Below are 23,098 nucleotides of genomic sequence, written 5' to 3'. Positions count from 1 at the left end.
ATACTGCTTTGAGGGCACACCATAATGTGAAGATGGATGTCTCCTGAGGGGAGTTCTCAGAGAGGTAATAATCTATGGTGGTTTGGATAGCCTGCTTGGTCTCCGGCTGAAGAAGACTTTGTTTACCTAAGCGCCAGGGGGCTGGGGTAATCTTTCTACTACTAATATCCCACTCGATAAATAGTGGGGAGTGATCCGACCATGACATGGGGAGAATGGAAATTTTACGGATGGACTGTAGAGTCCACTTATCCGCTAAGGCTAGGTCTATTCTGGAATAAGAGGCATGTACTGGGGAATAAAATGTGTAGTCTCTATCCATGGGGTGTTTAACGCGCCAAAGGTCTAAAAGATCATATTCCGCCAATAGTTGACTAAAGCCCTTTGCATTCCTATGGAGCTGACTGGAGAGTGAGGGCCGCTTGCCAGAGTTATCAACCAAAGGGTCAAGGGTCAAATTAAAGTCCCCCAAGAAAAGTAGAGCACCCTTGGCCAATTGTTGCACCTTAGCACAGAGTTTCCTGCAGAATGCTAGTTGCTTGGTGTTCGGGGCATAACAAGAAACAATCGTCACCTCTTTATTTTCAAGAGTGCCCACCAAGATTAGAATTCTCCCCTCAGGGTCGCAGTATTGCGACGTGAGGGAGAACGCGCAATGCTGAGACACCAAGATTGCCACCCCCGCCTTCTTCGTTGGTCCATTGGCCAAATAACAATGAGGAAATCTCACATTAGTAAACCGTGGAGGGGCCGAATTAATAAAATGTGTCTCTTGGACGGCTATGATTTGAGCTTTAAGTTTATGAAAATAATTAAGTGCTAACTTCCTCTTATGCGGGGAATTAAGACCTTTTGCATTTATAGAAACAATGTTAACCATACTGTAAAGGTATCGAAGATTGCAAAATTATCATCAACCAGCTGGCATGTAGAAAATATGTGCAACAATTTCCAGACAGAAGGAGAGGAAAAGGGAAAGAAAGGATAAGAAAAAGGAGAATAACAATTAAAGGAAACATAACATTAACCCCTCTCGGGGGCACGGTTGGACGCCTAACCATGGCGACTCAGATTTACTCTATGGGGGGGTAGTGGTCACTCTGCCCACACCCGAACCAAAATTTAACAAGATGCAGTTTCTCGGGCCTCTATCTCTGAACCCCCGCATCGCCAGCTTCCGCGATTAATAGACAAACAAACAAACAAAAAAATTATCTAGGGTAGAATACCCAGCTGACAAAGAGACGTGGGCGGCTGACGGGGCAACAGAGGCAGACAAACATTAAACCAACGGTGTTGAGGTATCACCTAAAAAAACAGTCTAACAACACTCAAATAGGCCGTACATAAACACCCATAATAAGCATACGCCAGGGAACTGGTGTAAAATAGGAAACATGATATAACAAAACGCTCAGAAAGATATAAAAACAATGCAAGCATAATAGAACAGATGATATTCAAAGATCAGCAGCCGACGAGGTCCAGTCCCGCTGAAGGCCTCGTTCGGGCGAGGTGTGTGTAGATGAGCTTGCAGAGTTCCATGATGCGAGGATCTTTTTACCCTCCTCAACGTTCGTTATAACTACAGTGGACCCTTCTCGAGAAATAAGCAACTTTGTAGGGAATCCCCATCTGTATAGAATGTTCTCTTTGCGTAACACTGACGTGATGGGGTAAAGAGAGCGCCTTTTCGCTAGAGTAGCAGGGAACAGGTCTCCGAATAGCTGAAGTGAGCCCAAAGCCTTCGAAGCAGTATCCGAGGGTCTTGCAGCTTTCAAAATTGCCTCCTTCACATGGAAATAATGTAACCTCATAAGGACGTCTCGGGGGACCCCATCAGGAGCGTTCCTGGCTTTAGGGAGCCTATGGATGCGATCAATCAGAAAGTCCGCCGAGCGGTATGAGGGAAGGAGTTTGCTAAAGAGGTCAATTGCAAAATCGTTCAACGCGCTATTGGCGACAGCCTCTGGAACACCTCGCAACTTTATATTGTTACGTCTCGATCTGTCCTCCAGCTCCGAAAGTTTGTCTCTGAGTGCTGTGACCTCATTTTGAAGCAGATCATGGGAAGAGATCAGGTCATTATGCGACGACACAACTTCACCCATTTTTGTTTCTAAGTGATCGGTGCGGCCACCAATCTCATCAATAGATCTCTGGCATTCCTTCATAGTCGCTCTGAATTCTGCCGCAACTTCATCCTTAAATTGCGTTAGGAGATGCTTCATAGCGCCCACCGTAAGCGAGTCACTATCCTTGATAGAGCTGGTGTGTGCGGTGACAGTGGTAGGGGCGGACGCAGCTCGCAGCGGCGAGGACACAAGGAGAGCAGACTGAGAGGAGCCACTCCGGACATCTTTTGTTTTAGCGGCTTGAGGAGAAGGTTTAAAGAACGCCACTTGGGAAACAGATTTCGCCGACTTACATTTCTTGGGAGGCATAATGGAGCTGACCGACACAAATAGAGGAACTGGAGACAGGAGACGTCAGTAATAGCAATCAAAGGAGGATCCACATGAAAGTTGAATTGTCATATCATGTCGTCGGAGTAGTCGGGTGGAGGCAGAGTTATCTCAGAGCAATCACATCATAATCATAATAGCGTGGTCATTTTACCATGTGGACAACGCATCTGATTTTCACGGCCGGTGCTGGGACAACTGCGTTCCAATGAAGCCTGCAGTATAATATGTATTATGTATCGAGCACACTGTGGGAGAAGTGCATGCAGTTACACCCCGTGGCCACAGGATGGGGCAGTTGTAGTAGAAGAAGATACTGCTGAGGAAAGGTCTAAAGCTCCACACGAAAAAAAAAAAGGTAAAAGCCTAGATCCCTCAGCAGAGGCCCCAGAGTGGGAACACAGCTAAAGTAGAGCCAGAGGGCCACCAGATCCCGTGCAGCCCCAGTCCAAAGTCCCCCACTGCAAACAGGCACACTACCTTCACATAGCCAACCTCTCCAGAGGGATCCAAAATGGCCGCCGCGTCTCCTGGGTGCCTGCTTTACTGCTGTCCCCCGCCGCCAGATGCCTTCTCCACTTGCTTCCCAAGGGGGGTGTCCACCCTGGGGGTCAGGGGGGGGCCAGGGGGAGCCAGCCGATGACTCCTACGTCCCGGGGAAGGTCCGCGCCGCTTCCCGGCGCCGCTATGGAGCTCCAAACGCGGGTGCGGGGAGTACGCGAGGCCCCGGCTCCCGGAGGTGTGAAGACCGCAACCTGCGGGAACAGTTAAAACTGCTCCCCGGCTCCGCGGTCAGCTATGCTGGGCACTGGAGTGCTACAGGGGGGGAGGGAAGCCCCTGGAGGATGTCCACAGAGGGTATATACCCTATATAAATGTCTTTTATTAAGATGAGCAGAGGAGCCAGACAAAAGTACGTCTGCACTCCTCAACAGTCAGACCACGCCCCCCGATGATAGTGTTTTGATGTCACTGCCTTCCTGGCCTGAATCATGGTTGCAATAACCTTGTCCGGAATACCTTTATAAGCTAGAATGTTCCACTGCCATGCTATCAAACCAAGCTGCCATAAGTCCGGATAGACGAATGGCCCTTTTTGAAGAAGATCTTCTCGCATTGGCAGAGGCCAAGGATCTTCTATCGACATGGCCAGAAGGTCTGCATACCAAGCTCTTTGAGGCCAATCGGGGTCAATCAGAATTGCCTGAACTCTTTCCCTTCTGATTCTCTTTAGCACCCTTGGTAGCAACGGGATCGGAGGGAACAAGTATACCAACTAGTAAAACCACAGGGTCATCAGTGCATCCACTGCAGTCGCCTGAGGGTCCCTGGTCCTTGAACAATACCGCCGAAGCTTCTTGTTGAGCCGAGATGCTATCAGATTGATCTGCGGACAACCCCAGTGTGGAGGTCATCTCGACTTAGAAAATCCGCCTCCCAGTTGTTTACTCTCGGAATGAATATGGCCGATATTGCCTTTGCATTTCTTTCCCACCAGAGGAGTATCTTTGACTCCTCTCGCATGCATGCTCTGCTCTTTGTTCCTCCTTGTCAGTTGATGTATGCTACCGCTGTGGCATTGTCCGATTGAACCTGAATGGCCTGATTCTGAAGCAGAGGAGAGGCCTGAAGCAGAGCATTGTAGGTCACCCGGAGTTCCAGAATGTTGATCGGAAGAAGGGCCTCGTGGGTTAACCACATGCCCTGGAACTGCGCCCCTTGGGTGACAGCTTCCCAAACCCTCAGGCTCGCGTCCGTAGTTAGAAGACTCCAATCCTGAATCCCGAAGCTCCGACCTTCCACCAGATTGGAGGACTGCAGCCACCACAGGAGAGAAATCCTGGCCTGAGGTGAGAGACGTATGATCCGATGCATCTGCAGATTCGACCCTAACAGAAGATCTAGTTGGAAGGTCCTGGCCTGCTATATGATAGTCACAAAGGACACGTGCAGTATCCTGAATGTGTTTCACCAGTGTCACCATTTCTACTAAGGACGTATCACCTGTTAAGCCCTCCTGAATGTGATCAGCCCATGTATGAATGGCATGTGTCATCCAACAGCCTGCAATAACAGGTCGCTGGGATGCTCCCGCTTCCGTGTAAATAGACTTCAGAGTACTTTCTATTTTCCTATCCGCTGGTTCATTTAATGCAGTAGCTCCAGGAACCGGTAACACTGTTTTCTTAGATAGGCGTGAGACCAAGGCGTCCACAGCAGGGGGATTTTCCCATATTTTCCTGCCTTCTTGGGCAAATGGGAAAGTGTTTATCAAACGCTGGAATTTTTTATCAGGATTGACTCAAGGTTGTCTGAAAAGGTCATCGAATTCTTTGGAATCAGGAAAGGTGACATTAGCCTTTCTCTGCAAAGAGAAAAATTACTGCTGTACCACAGTATCTTCAGCGGGAATTTTTAATACATCTCTTATAGTGAGTATAAGGGGTTCAATACCCTGTGCTGGAGAGGAATCCTCTAATGGGTTCTAGCTCCTCCCCCTCCTCTTCTGGTACCTCCTCGTCAGAGTCCAAGAGGATATCTGGCAACCCACGCTTATATGGTCCTGATTTAGAGAGACGGGTGACCCGTCTGTCATCTGCTTTGCCAGACAGATCTGATACAGAATGTTGCAGCCTGTGTTTCCTGTCTATTAGCAGCTAATTGATTTGACATGTCAGCCATCATGGTCTTTATAGATAATAACCAAGATGGTTCCTGTATATCCCCCTCCCCCCCCCCCCCCAGAAACCTCACTAAAGTTGTGAGGGCTGGCTGCATTGTTCACATGTGAGGAAATCAGCAATGGAGGGGGAAAACCTGGTGTTGCACACAATACAGAGTACTTGTTCCACCATGTTGAAAGGAGACAGAAAACCCACACACAAACAAACACACAGACAAAGTGCAAGCAAGCCTGCCCAGACTGGTATGTGTGGAAGGGACTCAGCTAGGAGGGACCAGCACACAAGCCAAGCAGACTCCGTAAGACTGCAGGGCTACACTATGTTCAAATTAAGCTGTGCACAAAACAGAAGCTTAGAAATGCATATATCAATCAGCTCTCCCCCTTTTTACACCCTTGTACCAAGAAACCTGGTTGCTGGAGTGTCCCTGGAAGAGCTGGCAATCGTGCGGCAGTTGCTGGAATGCAGAGGAAGCCGCTGGTCCCACTCTGAGTAAGCTCCGCCCCCTATAATGGCGCCGGAGCTTTCCATTATCTGTACTGGCCAAAGTCTCCCAAAAGTGTAAAATCAGACCCCAAACACCTCTTTTCACTAATCGCTGCCAGTCTACGCGGGGGGGGGGGGGGGGGTTATCGGGTTCACCACAGGGAGTGTCCGTATGCCCGCCCCACGATCGACCTGCACCAAAAAAATGGGGGATCCCCCTACTGGGTCCCCGGTTGTCACTCACCACTCCTCATCTACAGGCTGCTCTTAGAGGTGTGTGGTGTGCTGTGGGTGTGTGCACTATAGCGCAATGCCATGCGGTACACTACCAATCAGGAAGGATGTTCTGTCAGCAGGGATCGGCTCAGGCACCTAATGAGGTCGGTATCCATCACGCAGGTGCAGATTACTTAATAATACCTCTGTCATTTTGATTTAACCACTTGGGCTCAAGCATGGATATTCTTACAATCTGGAATGTGCATCTCATTGGATGTCTGAAAATATTATAAAAGTGCCAGCATCTCCCATAAGTATAATGGTCCTTAGTACTCATGCAGAAAAGGGGATTTTACCCGCTGCACCAGAACTATAAATAATTTTGTACCTGTGGTTCCTAAATGGTGGGCCGCGAGTCACTTGCAGGGGTGCAATGGATGGTGGAGTACCGAATGCAACTATTTATGGTCATTGTGACAGGCAAATCCAGGGCTGGTGGCTACCAATCGTAAACCCTTCCGTCATGACATAACTGAACCCAAGGATGACACTGAACAGCTTGGTGGTGAATTGGTACTCTGTCTGTGAACCAGTCATTACTGCACAAACACCAGTGCCAAACATATTGTGCTACTGAATGAATGCAAATTCTCACAGCCTTTTTCCAAACTTTAATGGAAAGCCTTCCTAGAAGAGTGAAGTCTGTTATAGCAGCAAAGGGGGAACAACTTCATAATAATGCCCATGGAGTTGGATTGAGATAGTCAACAATTACATATGGATGCGATGTTTGTGTACACATACTTTTGGCCATGTTGTATATGAGTGCTCCTTACCTTGCACACAGATATAATGCAGTAAGATGCAATCAAACATGAATATGTTCTTTTCCATTTCGCACAAAATTTTCTAACAAAAGTTAGCCTTAAGCTGGGTACACACTAAGCAATATGACGTCCGACAGACGTATCGTCTAAATCGCTCAAACCTGACGATATCGCTAGCATCCTGTAGAATGTTAACGAAGGATGGAACATGATCATTCCGTCCTTTATTAAAGTCGCCCCAGTGGGTACAGGAAATCCGTGCTGACAGGGATTTGTTCCAATGTCACTCCAGTGTGTGCACAGCTTAACACATCCAATGAGAGTGTACTATAAATATTACAGTATTAAAGTTAGTTCTTCTCTTAACAGTTGCCCCATCTGGAAGACTCCGGTCCTATTTAGGCCACATGCTCTGTAGTTTATTGGATGGTCCAACAGTTCTTTCCACATAGAAACACATTTTTGTTGCCACTGACCTACTGTTTGTGAAGTCGCTTACAACACCCTGACATCTTTACATTCTCAGCATACTTAGTAACAAGCAACTGAATCATGTTCGTTTCTTATAACCTCTCAGTAATTTACAGATGTTATTTAAAGTAAAATATATTTTTAACAGTATGAAAATGTCAGTGTAAAAGCATAATTAAAAATAAGACGCAATCGTATGTAAAAAATGAATAAATCACCCAGCATTTGCTCCAGGTCTTGACCCCCAAAACAAATAAGCATTGGACCAAATGTATTAAATTTCTTTCAGACATTGTGTCTCTTCGCAGCTTCCTCTGATCACTTTTTGTTGTAGCAGAAGACTGGTCTCAAATTACAATGGTTAGGAGGCCTACAAGTGCACAAATCATGAAATCTTAAGGAGCCCCATACACTACTGCGACATGTCGGGCCCTCATGTCGCAGGCGATCACCCTTGAACCGCCCGGCAGCCTCCCGGGTGGCAGTATTGCATAGGATACATTGTATGCGGTCCTTTTCTTACAATGTATCTTATGTGATCCCAGCCATGCCTGCGGGTCCGACATATCACTAGTGCAGCACAGTCAATCTAGGGGATCCGATCCGATGCTCATGGGGCCGCGCATCGGATCGGGTGTAAAACACATCAGATATGCAGATTTCATCCGATATATCGGCACGAATGGTCAAAATATACGTTATGGTAAGAACTTACCGTTGATAACAGTATTTCTCCTAAGTCCACAGGATAACAATGGGATATGATGAAGCAACAGCGGATTTGCACCAATCGATCAAAGCTTTCCGGCCTCCCAGCATGCAACGGGCTCGTCCATATATCCCCGCCTCCTGGCTCCTGCAAATCAATTGTATTCCAAAGGTCAAGGCAGGAGCATCATAGATAGCCCTAATCAGGCGATAAGAACACACATGCACACCCTTCCGTACAAGAAGGAAGAGGTTAGTGAGTAAAAGGATCCTCAAATCAGGTGCGTCAGGGTGGGATCCCCGTGGATCCTGTGGACTTAGGAGAAATACTGTTATCAATGGTAAGTTCTTACCATAACATATATTTCTCCGGCAGGGTCCACAGGTTATCCACAGGATAACAATGGGATTTCCCAAAGCAATTTAGTGGTGGGGACGCTCCTGATTGGACAGGAGAACCCTTCGCCTTTGCACTCTCAAGGAAGCCACCTTCAAACCCTTATCCATTCCTGCCTGAAGGAATGCTAAGACCCTTAAAACTGTGAAAGACTTAGGATCCACCTTTCTTTCACTGCACCAATGAATATAGGTTTGCCATATTCGGTGATAAATACGAGCCGAGGAAGGTTTCCTTGCTCTGAGCATTGTTTTAATTACCTGTTGTGAGAATCCTCTTGACTTCAGGATAGAGGTTTCAAGAGCCACGCAGTCAAAGACAGTCAATCCAGATGTGATAATCCTGCGTCAATAGGTCTGGACGCTGAGGAAGCAGAAATGGAGCATCCATCGACATTCTCTGCAGATCCGTATACAAATGCCTTCTGGGCCTAGCAGGAGCTATTAGTATCACGGCTCCCCTTCCTTGCTTTATTTTCCTCACCACCCTGGGTAACAGGGTGATCGGAGGAAACACATAAGTCCCATCTTACCGACAAGGCGTCCACAAAGATTGATCTGGGATCCTTTGTTCCTGACCCGTATGTGGCCACTTTGTTGTTCAGACGGGACGCCATGAAATATATCTCTGGCAACCCCCATTTGTCTATTAGAGTCTTGAAGACCTCCGGGTGTAGAGCCCATTCGCTTGCCTGAATGACACGTGTGTTGACTGAGAAAGTCTTCTTCCCAGTTTAGGACTCCCGGAATGAACACTGCGGATAAGGCTGGATGATGAAGCTCTGCCCACTTTAGTATGTGACTTACCTCCTTTATTGCTTTTTGGCTGCGAGTTCCTCCCCATATGGTTGAGGTACGCTACTGCCGTCGAATTGTCCGAGCAGATCTGGACTGGACTTCCTCAAAGAATGTCCTTTGCCTGAATTAGTGCCATGTATATGGCCCGAAGTTCCAACACATTTATTGGCAGGCAGCTTTCTACTTTGGACCATTGTCCATGGAAGCACAACCTTCCGGATACTGCTCCCCAGTCCTGGAGACTGGCATCTGTTGTCAGAACCTCCAAATCTGATATCCAAAAGGGATGGGATGTCTGTAACCACCAGGCTAATGACCTTCTTACTTTTACTGAAAGTACCATAGTCTGTTTCTTTATCGTCTGATGTGATCCATTCCATTTGGAAAGAATCAGACGCTGCAGAGGCCTTGAGTGGAATTGTGCATACTCCACCATGTCGAATGTTGACACCATCAACCCCATCACTGCGTAAATGGATATCGTTTGACCGTGTAGCAAGTCTTGAATCCTTGACTGTTCCTTGGATATCTTGTTCCGAGGTAAATTACTCTCTGTAGACCTGAATCCAGTAGAGCCCCCAAGTGAGTCATCTATAATGACGGAACCAGAGACTAATTTTACCCAATTTATGAGACACCCATGTTTCTGCAGACGTTATTGTCTGTTGGAGATGACATAGGAGCAATTGCTGTGACTGTGCCAGGATTAAAAGATCATCGAGGTATGGAAAAATTCTTATCCTCTGCTGGCGAAGATAAACTGCCATAACCACCATAATCTTGGTAAATACTCTGGGGGCTGTGGCTATACCCAAAGGGTAGAGCCTGGAACTGAAAATGCTGTTGGAGGATAGCAAACCTGAGGTAACACTGATGGGACAGTGCTATAGGAACATGTAGGTAAGCATCCTATATATCCAGGGATACCATATAATCCCCTGGCTCCATGGCCAAGATTATGGAACGTAACGTTTCCATGTGAAACCGAGGTACCCAAATGTATTTGTTCATCATTTTGAGATTAAGGATGGGCCGAAATGACCCATTTGGCTTCTGAACCAAAAATAGGTTGGAGTAAAAACCCTGTCCTCGCTGTGCAGGGGGAACTGGAATAATTACTCCTGAGTGAAGCAATTTCTGAACTGCTTCTTGCAAAGTCCTGACCTTTGCCTCTACCAGAGACGGGCTGGTACAAAAAAACCTTTGAGGAGGATGCTTCTTGAAGGGAAAAGCATATCCTAGAGACACCGCTTCCTGCACCAAAGCATCTGTTGTAGACTGCTCCCAAATCTGCACAAACTGAATAAGTCAGCCCCCTACCCTGGGGTCCCCAGGCAGAGGCTTATCTTCTGATTTGGGAGCCGGTCCTCTGGTAGCCCAATGTTTTTTAGTCTTACCAGACCTGTTGTATTGGGGCTAGCAATCACTTTTTCCCTAACTTTTCTTTGAGACCAAAAGGGCTGAAAAATAAGAAATTTAAGTTTGTGTATGTATGTGGAAGGAAAGTTGACCGTTTTGGAGTCTGCTTCTGACTCCAGAATATCTGTAAATTCCTTACCAAAAAGAATATTTCCAGAAAAAGGCAAAGATTCCAAAACCTTTTTGGATTGTGAATCAGCCTTCCACATACGTAACCATATTGCTCTACGAGCAGCTATTGTTGAAGCTGATGCCCTGGAGGCGATAGTAACCATATCTAATGCTGCTTCTTCCAAGAATATTGCAGCCTGTTTTATATAAGCTATATGGGATTTTTGTTCTCTAGAAGATACTGGAAAATCCCCCTCCAATGGATCAGCCCAGGCAGCTACTGCCTTTGCCATCCAAGCAGAAGCCATGGCTGGCCATATGACTGCCCCAGACAGGGAAAAAATGGTTTTTAGAAACCCATCCACTCTCCTATCCATGACGTCATTTAATGATGTTGAAGGCAAAGGTAATATAGATTTTCGCACTAATCGAATCACATGCGTATCTACTTTAGGAGCTACCTCCCTTTTTAAACAATACCCAGCTGGAAGAGGATAACTTGAATCCCATTTCTTTGGGATTCTAAATCTCTTATTGGGTGTAGCCCAAGCCTTTCCATGATCTCCGTCAGCTGCTCTGACCCTGGAAACTCAGTCTTAACTGTTTTAGGACGTTTAAACACAGGTGCCTTGGATTTTAACACAGGCTCTGCTGAATCCTCTAAGGAAAGAATGGCTTTCATAGCTCTAATTAACTCAGCTATATCCATTGAGCTGAGACATTCTTCCTCCTCTTCGTATGCTGAAGTAGAATTAATTGAACCTTCATCTTCCGAAGAATCCTCCTCTGCCTCATGTGTAGCCTGTGAAGGTGAAGATTTACTTACCCTCGTTTTATCAACCTGCTTTTGACCAGGTGCTGGTGGAAATTAGATACCATAGGTAGGGAGCTGCATGTAAGGGTTAATAGTGTAACCTATTCCTGGTACAGATGGTGGAGGAATTATCCGTTCAGCTATACTGGATAATGTCTGTGCAAACATAGCCCAAGGTGGATCCCTCTGTACCTGACATTGTACAGGGATCTGCCTTGTATTTTGCTGAAAACTAAAACAATTTGCAGACAAACCATCCTGAACCAGATCCTGAGAGGATAATACAGTTTTGCAAGACAAACATGATATGAGTGTTGTTGTTACTGTGAGTGTACCTTCCTCACCTTTGCCTCTCTTAGACATGATAAATAATCAGCACTTTCACAGTGTACTACACAATTAGTGACTGTAATCACTTTAAAGTTTTTTAAAGTGACATACAATCTGACCCTACCCATGCAACTGCATTGAGGATCAGAAAGGACAATTGACAGACATATAATAAAGTCAGCAATCACACTAGCAGTTAGTCACATGTTATACATTAGTATAATTAGTAATATGAGCACATCATCAACTACAAACATATCTTTAAGTATGTAGGAGAACATATTACAGATCCTGTTTAAAACCGATCTAATGTATTCAGATGCAATGCGAGAGAAACAACAGTAAATGTATACAGACTCATGCAATAGGCACTTATCTAACTATTCGTACTCAAAAGGTAGAGATTTAGTGCTGTATAGCCGTACACATAGTGGGATACAGGGAGACTCACCTCGCTTCCAAGATCGATCAATACATTAGCGAACGCTGAGTGGATCCAGACGCTACTAGTGTACACTGCCGCTCCATGAACCTATAGTAAACACAGACGCTCAGTGAACACAGATGCACCATTCCCACAGCCGCCTATGCTGCGACGGGGGCCCCTAGTGGCAGCGTCTGAGACGGAAGCGAGGAAACAGTTCATGGTGGGAGACTTGGAGGAAACTAGTCATGAACCGGTAGGACGGGCGACCAGGAGAGTGTCTGACTCCCCCTGCTGACATCAACCTTAGGGATCACAGCCTCATGCTATTCCTGGAACCTATGATCCCTAAGGCCTAGCGCTGGTGCACCTGCGGTGGCAGCCGCGTCAGCTACTGTTTGGTAGTCCGTATTCCATGTAGCTAAGCGGAACCGATGCCTTACCTTCTCCCCGTGCTCCACCCACAGCCTGGTAACATCTGCTGGACCTGCTAGTATATCTGACACAGACGCCCGCCGAAACAGCACTGTACTCATGGGTAAGCATTGTCGCGACCCGGCGGAGAGTTGTTGGAGCGACTCTTTCTAAGGTACGTATAAGAAAGCTTAAGGCTGCTAAAACCAGCAGCCCTCTGACCATGGTCCAGCTCCTTCCACACTAAACAAAAAACTGATTAGCTTGAGCCAGGAGGTGGGGATATATGGACAGGCCCGTTGCATGCTGGGAGGCCGGAAAGCTTTCACCGATTGGTGCAAATCCGCTGTCGCTTCATCGTATCCCATTGTTATCCTGTGGATAACCTGTGGCCCCTGCCGGAGAAATCGGGCATTATCATTTTAGTGTATGGGGCCCTATAGAAACATTCATACCGATCTAGTATCTAGCCCTGATTCAGTTTTGTGCCATTTATACTACCTCATCAGGCCTTCACAGATGTGACTGCTGCGCTGGAGGCACTTTGTTCCTTATCTGGTGGAGATGTCCCAAGGAAGAGATTTTGGTGGGAATTCTGTGGTTTAGTCCCTGTCATAATGCACCTCTGCTATTACCTCTCACCACGTTCAATCTCTGACACACCAAAACACATTCAGACTTATAGGCCTTATTCTAACAAGATCTTGATGCTTAAGAATATGCTCAACTGGAAACCAGGAGATATCCCTATGTCCTCATTAAAAGATTAACAGTTTGAGCAAATCTCCAACATAATTCATGACTAATAATTCATTTTTAAGCATGTGGAGCATCTGGTCCAGAGTGTTTGGGCTGGAGCCTACTCTTCACATCCAATAAGATCCAATTTTTGTCCTCAATATGGGCTACTGCATATGCAATATCCTGTCACTCCTATACCGATTCCAGGGGCAAACGCAGGATTTTCAGAGGGGGGTTTCCAACTGCTTGATTTTAGAGCAAGTGTGACCAACTCAAGAAGTGGGCAAAGTTGGCACTTAACAGACTATAGTCTGTCTCATAGAAAGTGCAGTGTATATAAAACTTCAGACATAAAAGGAACCAGGAATCACAGTAAGTTATTAGATGCGGCAATTGAACCAAACCATCTGATCTGTGAATGGGCAACAGCTCCATTTTATCCCTTATACGGCCCCATCTCTAGTAAAATCTTATTATATACTACTACTATTTGGTCATAAATTGAGTAGCTGAGTAGAGGGAGAGGTTTCTGGGCAAATGGAAATCCGCCCGCGTTTTCTCATGTTGATGTTTAAATCAGCAATAGGGTAGTTGCAGGATATGGAAAGATCTTAATGGTGTGGTGGCTCCACAGTAAGTTGGTTTGGGAAAGCAGCTCAGCTTTTTTTGGCACGTACATAGAAACTGCTGCCAAGTCCATTGGGTAATCATCATGCAAAGTAGAAACCCCCCTGAAAATTTTAGAGACATTAGAAACAACAAAAGACTAGGGTCTATTCATGAAGCAGGGAAAAGAGTGTGGAAGTGACCAGTGGAGAAGTTGCCCACACCAACCAATCAACTGCTAAGTAGAATTTTATAGAATGCACTTCATAAATGTTACTTCAAAGTGGATTGGCTGCCATGGGCAACTTCTCCACTGACTCACTTCCCCACACTTTTTACTGCTTCATGAATAAACCCCTTCATTCTTATTTGTTTAACAGATGTGCCGTTTTGAAGATTTGGGTATCCAAAATGCTTCTTGGAATTGTTAGTTGATGGAGAGCATGTGGAAGGAATCTCCATTGCTATTTTGTTCCAAGCTGTCCTGTTACAAATAAATATATAATGTATAAATACTCAATAGAAAGAAACACAAACAAGCAACTAAAACCAGGGTCACAAAGAAGATATGCCTAGTACAACAGAACAGGTATCGTAGATGGTTTTTGTTTGTGCCTGTTGGGATATATGCTCCCAGTTTCAAATTTCACTAAATTATGCAGATTATGATGAAATCAGTAATGATATTGATATTGCCCAATGTTATGTTATTGTTCCCTATACTCATATGGGGTAAAATTCAGAACACAGGGTACAGTTAACATTTCATATATATGTGGTGTGTGTGTATACCCTATAGTATGTACTGATACTGCAACCCTTCTGTTCTGATATTACCCCACATGATGCCCTCCTATCCTCTGCATTGACACTGCCTCAAATCATACCCCCTCTATATGGTTATTGGGCCATATCATACCAACTGTGGATACTACTGTCCTGTCAAAACCCCCCTCTGTATGGATAATACAGCTCGTCAAACCCCCTCTATATGTACACTGCCTTATATCATACCATCTGTATGGAGATTGTTCCATAACATACCCACCCTATATATATTAGTATTGATTACTGCTCCATATAGTAACCCCTCCCCACTGCATTGATTGATTGTTAATTCCACATGTCATGTGTCACCACCATAGTGACACTGCCCCATGACATGTCCCCTTCTATGGTTACAGCAACACCTATCACCCTCTGGTTCTCTTTAGCCTCACAGAAAATGGGCTTGGATACTGTATGTTAGTGCAGTCCTTCGGACATGCTGTATGATTCAGCAGCTCCCCTTCCTCCCCACCATCCTCAGCAGCTCCGCGATCGCATCTTTTGCTGAGATGAAGACACTGCTGTCTTCATCTCAAAAATACAATATTCGGCTCGTGTGTGTGTGTGTGGTTACAGGTACTCGGAAACCCCCCCTGCGTGCAGAGCCGTCTTAACAGCAGTGTGGGCCCCTGGGCACAGCAATGCACTGGGGCCCCTACCCATCATCCAGCAGTAGGGGTGCTGTCAGCGGCAGCTTTGATGTCCCGCGGGCGGTAGGGGGTGTTCTATCTGTCCCTCAGCATGTAGGACCTGGAGAAATAATTTCTGCTTATTACTCCTTTACTGCACAGATGGGGCGGAGGGAGAACACTAAACTGTAGAAAGGGACATTGGGCTGAATGAAAGGGCCCTGGTACATGGCTTCCAGGGTAGTAGGGGATGTTTAATACGTAGGGGAGGGGTGGATAGTGGAGTGGGCTTAATAGTCATAATTTTCTGGTGGAAGGGCGGCTTTCTTGACTGCAGATATCTCAAGTTCCTGAAAATAGATTTCTTAGCTTTGAATGGGATAAAAAGCTAGAGAGTCCCACCTTTGAGTAGGTGCTGGGGACTTGGGGATCAGCGTTCAGGAGCCAGAGTAATCCACCGATGAAAATATAAACCTGCATATTGGGCGTGTGGAGCTGGAGCAGGGACCAGCTGCTGGAAGGCTGATATTTCTGGTTCTGGGCATAGTAGAGACAAGCTGCCAGTGTCCACCAAAAAGGTGAGAGTCTCAGTTTTTGGAATATACCATCATAAAAAAGTCATACAGAACCCGAGATATCTGGCTGGGAAGAACAATTATCAGGCTAGGATGGGGACCACTGCTTTGAAGTCAGATATCTCCGGTTCCCCAGGGCCGATTTTAAAAAATCTGGTACCCCTGGAAAGAGGGGATACTCAGCTATCAGCCTAGGGCCCTTTTACTCCTGGGGCCCTTGGGCAAGAGCCCATTGAGCCCATACGAAAAGACGGCCCTGCCTGCGTGCGCCACTGGATTATTCCATCCTCCTTCTCTTCTGCATACTAGCATCATCATGTTTCCTGTTTAAACACCTCTTCCCAGGGCACTTATAGTACAATTAACAATTCTATTTGCTCTAAAGGTTCTCATAATATTTTATGTAAAGTACTATAATGGTTGTTTAATATTATGTATCGACATCCAGGCCTTTTTTTTTCTAGTTTTTCCCCATTCCTTATCAACCAATAATTTCATTATAAAAACGATATAACTGGGAGTTGTTTCCTCCCTCCAGGACTGCCAGACCGGGCTGCGATTAGCAGAGAGCAGGCTTCCTGTACGAAGCCATTCCGTGCCTGGTCATCAGCCCATTCCAGCTTCTATGGGCTATGCGTTGGGACTCTCCTCTGCTCATTGATGCATAGGTAGCGGAACCTAAGAAAGGTAGGAGCCGCCGCTGATCATAACTAAAGACTTGCAAGTGTCAAAATGATGGAATTAACAAAACAAAAAAAACAAAAAGCGCTGAAAAATCAGCTCCTTTCCCTCGGCGCTGTGTGAGAGATAATTACAGGGAAATACCCAGCTGCAAATGAAATTTGACTATTAGGGCTTTTAAAAACAAGGATAATTACCGATACTCAAATCACTGCGCTGATTATTTATTTATTACCAGTTATTTATGTACCACATACATATTCCGAAGCACTTTACAGAGAGAATATTTGGCCATTCATATCAGTCCCTGCCCCAGTGAAGCTTACAGTCTATATTCCCTATAACATGTACACACACACACACACACACACACACACCCACACACACACACACACACACACATTCACACTAGGGTTAATTTTGTTTGGAGCCATTTACCTTACCAATATATTTTTGGATTGTGGGAGGAAACCGGAGTACCCGTAGGAAACCCACACAAGTACGGGGAGAGTATACAAACTCCACACAGTTAGGGCCATAGTGGGAATGGAACTCATGACCTCACTGCTGTGAGGCAGTAATGCTAACCATTACATAGTCCGTGCTTCCCCAGGCTATAATACTCAATAAGCATTAATATAAAAGTGAAACTGCTTCATATTTACCAACAACACAAAGCTCAAAAGTAATAAAAAGTAGTTTTCTAAGCAGAAAAATTTCAATAATATACAATAAAATCATATAAAAAAGCAAAACAGTACAAAACAATTACATAAAAACAAAAATATACTGTATATTGTGTACATAAATCTGTATCTGAAGAGTCCTGTTGTCAGGTATAAGCAAGCATGTAGAAGGTTAGTTGCAATATACACGGTCGAGTCACATTATTATGACCACCAGCTAATAGCTAGAATAACTGCTGTGTGAGCACGGACAGTAGCTATAAGATGCTGGTAGGTTGACACAGGTACATTTTGACGGTGAGCTGTAGCGTGTCGGTCGGCTCTTATACACCTTCGTAGCCAACATTCACCTTTCACATCAATGGTATGTGGTGCTCCGCATGTCCATGTCGGTTATTTGCAATGGTGCCATTTGTCCAGTCACGATACACCTTCACCACAACAGCACGCGGACAGTTTACAAACTGCGCTGTTTCAGAAATACTGCCACCGTTGACCCAAAAGCCAATAATCATCCCTTTTTGCAACTCTGATAAATTGCCCCTTTTACCCATGACAGCAACGAGTGATATGTGTGCAGACGGCTTATTGCACACCTTATATACCCACCAAGCCAGCGCACAACACTTACGTCATAGGCTACACGCTGCAAACATCACGTGTAGGAGATGGTCACAAATAGGATTTTAATTACCTACCGGTATAGTCCGTAGAGGATGCTGGGGTCCACATTAATACCATGGAGTATAGACAGGTCCACTAGCAGCCATTGGCACTTTAAGAGTTTAACAGTGCGGGCTGGCTCCTCCCTCTATGCCCCTCCTACCAGACTCAGTCTAGAAACTGTGCCCGAGAAGACAGACATCTTCGAGAGGATATTACACAGATAGTGGCGAGATTCACACCAGCTCACACAAACAAGGCAAACCAAGCTAACCAGCTTGGAAAATCAGCAACAGCTGAACAACATTACTTAAACCAAGAAAAAACACAGTACTTAACCAAGAACAAAGCAGTACTGAACCAAGTAACCATTGCAGGACAACGACGCACTGGGGGGGCGCCCAGCATCCTCTACGGACTACGAGAAAAGGATTTACCAGTAGGTAATTAAAATCCTATTTTCTCTTATGTCCTAGAGGATGCTGGGGTCCACATTAGTACCATGGGGTGTACCATAGCTCCCAGAACGGGAGGGATAGTGCTGAGGCACCTGCAGAACTGATTGACCAAACTTTAGGTCTCAAAGGCCAAAGTATTGAACTTGTAGAACTTAGCAAACGTGTTCGACCCTGACCAAGTAGCCGCTCGGCAAAGCCATACAGCCGAGACACCCCGGGCAGCTGCCCAGAAAGAACCCACCTTACGCGTAGAGTGGGCCTTAACAGATCTTGGACACGGCAATCCTTCCGTGGAATAAGCATGCTGGATAGTGAACCTGATTCAGCAAGAAATTGTCTGCTTAGAGGCAGGACACCCAATTTTCTTGGGATCATACAGGACAAACAGAGTCCGATCTCCTGTGACGAGCAGTCCTCTTTACATAGATTTTCAAAGCCCTTACAACATCCAAGGACTTTGAGGTAATTGAGGAGTCAGTAGCTACTGGCACCACAATAGGTTGGTTGATGTGAAAAGCCGACATAACCTTTGGAAGGAACTGCTGACGCGTCCTGAGCTCAGCTCTATCTTCATGGAAGATTAAGTAGGGGCTTTTACAGGACAAAGCCCCCAATCTGGACCTTTATGGATCCCAAACGCAGGCCCATATCCACACTTGCTTGCAGGAAGAGCAGAAACCGTCCAAGTTGGAACTCCACCGTAGGAAACTTCTTGGATTCACACCAAGACACATTTTTGCGATGATAGTGTTTTGACGTTACACCCTTCCTAGCTTGTATCAGGGTAGGAATAACTACTCGGAATACCCTTCCGGGCTAAGATCTGGCGTTCAACTTCCGTCAAACGTAGCTGCGGTAAGTCGTGATAAGTGAACGGCCTCTGTTGCAGAAGGTCCTCGCGCAGAGGAAGAGGCATCTGATCTTCCAGCAGTAAGTCCAGAAGATCCGCATACCAAGTACTCCTTGGCCAGACCGGAGCAATGAGAATTGCCTGAACCCTTGTTCTCTTTATGAGCTTTAGAATTCTTGGAATGAGTGGAAGTGGAGGGAATACATACACAGACTTGAACACCCACGGAGTTACCAGGGCATCCACTGCCACCGCTTGTGGGTCTCTCGATCTGGAACAGTACCTCCGAAGTTTCTTGTTGAGACGTGAGGCCATCATGTCTATTTGAGGCATGCCCCAACGACTGGTCACGTCTGTGAACACCTCCGGATGAAGGCTCCATTCTCCTGGATGGAGATCGTGTCTGCTGAGAAAGTCCGCTTCCCAGTTGTCCACTCCTGGAAGGAATATTGCTGACAATGCCACTGCGTGCTTTTCCGCCCAGAGAAGAATTCTGGTTACCTCTGACATAGCAGCACTGCTCTTTGTTCCTGTTATGTAGGCCACCGTCGTTACATTGTCCGACTGCACCTGAATGGCCTGATTTCGCAGAAGATGCGCCGCTTGGAGAATACCACTGTAAACGGCTCGTAGTTCCAGAATGTTTATTGGAAGAATGGATTCCAGACTTGACCACCTTCCTTGGAAGGTTTCCCCTTGAGTGACTGCGCCCCAATCCCTGAGGCTTGCATCCGTGGTTAGAAGGATCCAGTTCCGAACCCCGAACCTGCGGCCCTCCAGGAGGCGAGGCATTTGCAGCCACCAGAGGAGTGAAATCCTTGCTTTCGGCGACAGACGTATCCCCTGGTGCATGTGTAGGTGAGATCCCGACCACTTGTCTAGGAGATCCAGTTGGAAGGATGGTGCATGAAATCTTCCATACTGTAGAGCCTCGTAAGAGGCAACCATCTTCCCCAGAAGGCGAATGCACTGGTGAACCGATACCTGGGCAGGTTTCAATTCATCCCGGACCATTGATTGTATCACTAACGCTTTCTCCACTAGTAGAAACACCTTCTGCACTTCTGTGTCGAGGATCATCCCCAGGAAAGACAATCTCCTTGTCGGCTCCAAATGTGACTTTGGAAGGTTCAGGATCCAACCATGTTCTCTGAGCAGATGAGTCGTGAGAGCAATGGACTGCAACAACTTCTCCTTGGACGATGCCTTTATCAGCAGATCTTCCAGATATGGAATTATGTTCACTCCCTGCCTGCGGAGAACCATCATCTCTGCCATCACCTTGGTGAACACCCCCGGTGCCGTGGAGAGACCGGATGGCAGTGCCTGGAACTGATAGTGACTGTCTAACAGTGCGAATCTGAGACAGACCTGATGCGGCGGCCAAATCGGAATGTGGAGGTACACATCCTTGATATCTAGGGATACCAGAAACTCACTCTCCTCCAGACCGGAGATCACCGCTCTCAGGGATTCCATTTTGAATTTGAATTCCCTCAGGAAAGGGTTTAACGATTTCAAGTTCAAAATTGGTCTGACCAAACCATCCGGTTTCGGCACCATGAAAAGGTTTGAACAGTAACCCTTGTTTTGCATATGAGGTGGAACTGGGACAATGACCTCTGACTTTTCCAATTTTTGGATGGCTTCCTGTAGGATAGTCCTGTCTGTCAGTTAAGCTGGCAAGCCTGATTTGGAGAATCGGTGAGGCGGGAGTTCTTATAACTCCAGTCTGTATTCCTGGGACACAATAGCCTGTACCCAGGGATCTAGGCCGGACTACACCCAGACGTTGCTGAAACGTCGGAGTCTCGCCCCCACCTGCCCGTTTTCCAGGCTGTGCGGACCACCGTCATGCTGAGGATTTTGAGGAACCAGAAGGAGGCTTCTGGTCCTGGGAACATTGGATTTTGCCCGTCCACCTCTAAAGAAGGTGTTAGGAGGTTTGGACATTTTTGTCTTAGCGGTCCGAAAGGACTGCGGTGTGGATGAAGAAAAGGGTTTCCTCGTAGGAGCAGCTGAGGGAAGAAAGGGTGACTTACCCACGGTTGCCGTGGAAATCCACGCATCCAACGCTTCCCCAAATAGAGCCTGACCTGTGAAGGGTAGGTTCTCCACACCTCCTGGATTCCGCATCTGAAGACAAGTGGCGTAGCCAGAGTCCCCTGCGTGCAGAGACAGCCATAGAAGATATCCTTGCATGCAGAGTACCCAGGTCCTTCATGGCCTCCACCATGAAACCTGCAGAATCTTGTATGTTACGTGAAAACAAATCAATGTCACTTCTATCCATAGAATCTAATTCCTCTAGTAATGTGCCTGACCACTTTACTATGGCTTTAGAAATCCATGCACAGGCAATAGTGGGCCTTAGCGCCACTCCTGACACAGTGTACATGGATTTGAGTGTAGTGTCAACTTTACGATCAGACGGTTCTTTTAACGCGGTAGATCCAGGGACAGGTAAAACCACCTTTTTTGACAGTCTGGAGACAGATGCGTCAACTATGGGTGGGTTTTCCCATTTTTTTTTCTATCCTCCTCAGGGAAGGGAAAAGCAACCAGAACCCTTTTGGGATCTGGAATTTATTCTCTGGGTTTTCCCAGGATTTTTCAAATATAGTGTTTCATTCTTTAGACGCAGGGAAGGTTAGCGAGGCTTTCTTATTATCTGTGAAGTAAGCCTCCTCAACTTGTTCAGGTGGTGTGTCAGTAATTTGTAACACATCCCTAATAGCTTCAATCATGAGCTGCACCCCCTTTTCCAGGGATGCTGCCCCCTAAGCACATCCCCATCCCCGTGTCGGCTTGCACAATCTGGGCAAGTGAACGATTCTTTGGGTATACTGTATGCTAGGGAATTTAGAAGGAACAGGAACAGAACCTGACCAAACTGCCATAGAAATCTTTAAAACCTGAGTTTCAGTCTCAGTATGAGCCACCCTAGTAGAAATCTACTGAGAGATCTATCTATCTGAGAGATCAGTCCCTTAATAGGAGTCAGCCATTCTGGCTCAGTAATAGGAATCTGAGACAAGACATTACATTCCTGGATACAAGGAATGGATTCCTCTGGAGAGGAAACATCCTCTGCAGCATACGACAGAGTCCCTGGACATGGCTATGTGAGAAAACATACACCCACACACACACACACAGGAAAAAGTCAGACACAGTCCGTCCCCCCCCCCACACCCCAAGTACCTTCAGAGAAAACACAAGAGCTTGGAGCCTGCATGCACACAGTGCTCAATTAGGTAGGTAAAACCAACCTGGCGCTGACTGTGTACCCTTAATAGACTACACGGTAATACAAAGCCTCCCCCTTCTACAACCCCCTAGTACCGCACAGGATAGCTGGAGTCGTGTGGAGGGACAGCACTCCCTATCAGCGTCTTTGTAGCTGTATCTGCAGGGAGAAAATGGCACTGAACGCTGATGGGTCGACTCTGAGGAGAAGCTCCGACCCCTGGACATGGCGCGTCTTCCCGCACTTTCAAACTTTTATACTGGCCTGAGGAGTTTGCTAGCAGCATTACCGAGGTCCCCGATAGCCTTGAGTGACTAGTGTAGGGTATTTGCTCTGGCTCAGGGCGCCCCACATAGCGCCACACTGTGTACCACTGCGCTCCTACCCTGTTGCCGCCATACACACCTGCTCCCCGCTTGTCGGGTCGCCGGTGACACACTCGCCACCGGAATCTTCTGGCTCTGTTAGGGGGTGGCGGCATGCTGCGGGAGTGAGCGGTCGCCTCGGGCGGCTAACGATCATCACCCTCAGGAGCTCAGTGTCCTGTCAGCAGAGATATATACGT

This window comes from Pseudophryne corroboree, chromosome 5, assembly GCF_028390025.1.
Source record: "Pseudophryne corroboree isolate aPseCor3 chromosome 5, aPseCor3.hap2, whole genome shotgun sequence".
In the NCBI taxonomy this organism is placed as follows: domain Eukaryota; kingdom Metazoa; phylum Chordata; class Amphibia; order Anura; family Myobatrachidae; genus Pseudophryne; species Pseudophryne corroboree.
Note: the sequence above shows the minus strand (reverse complement) of the source record.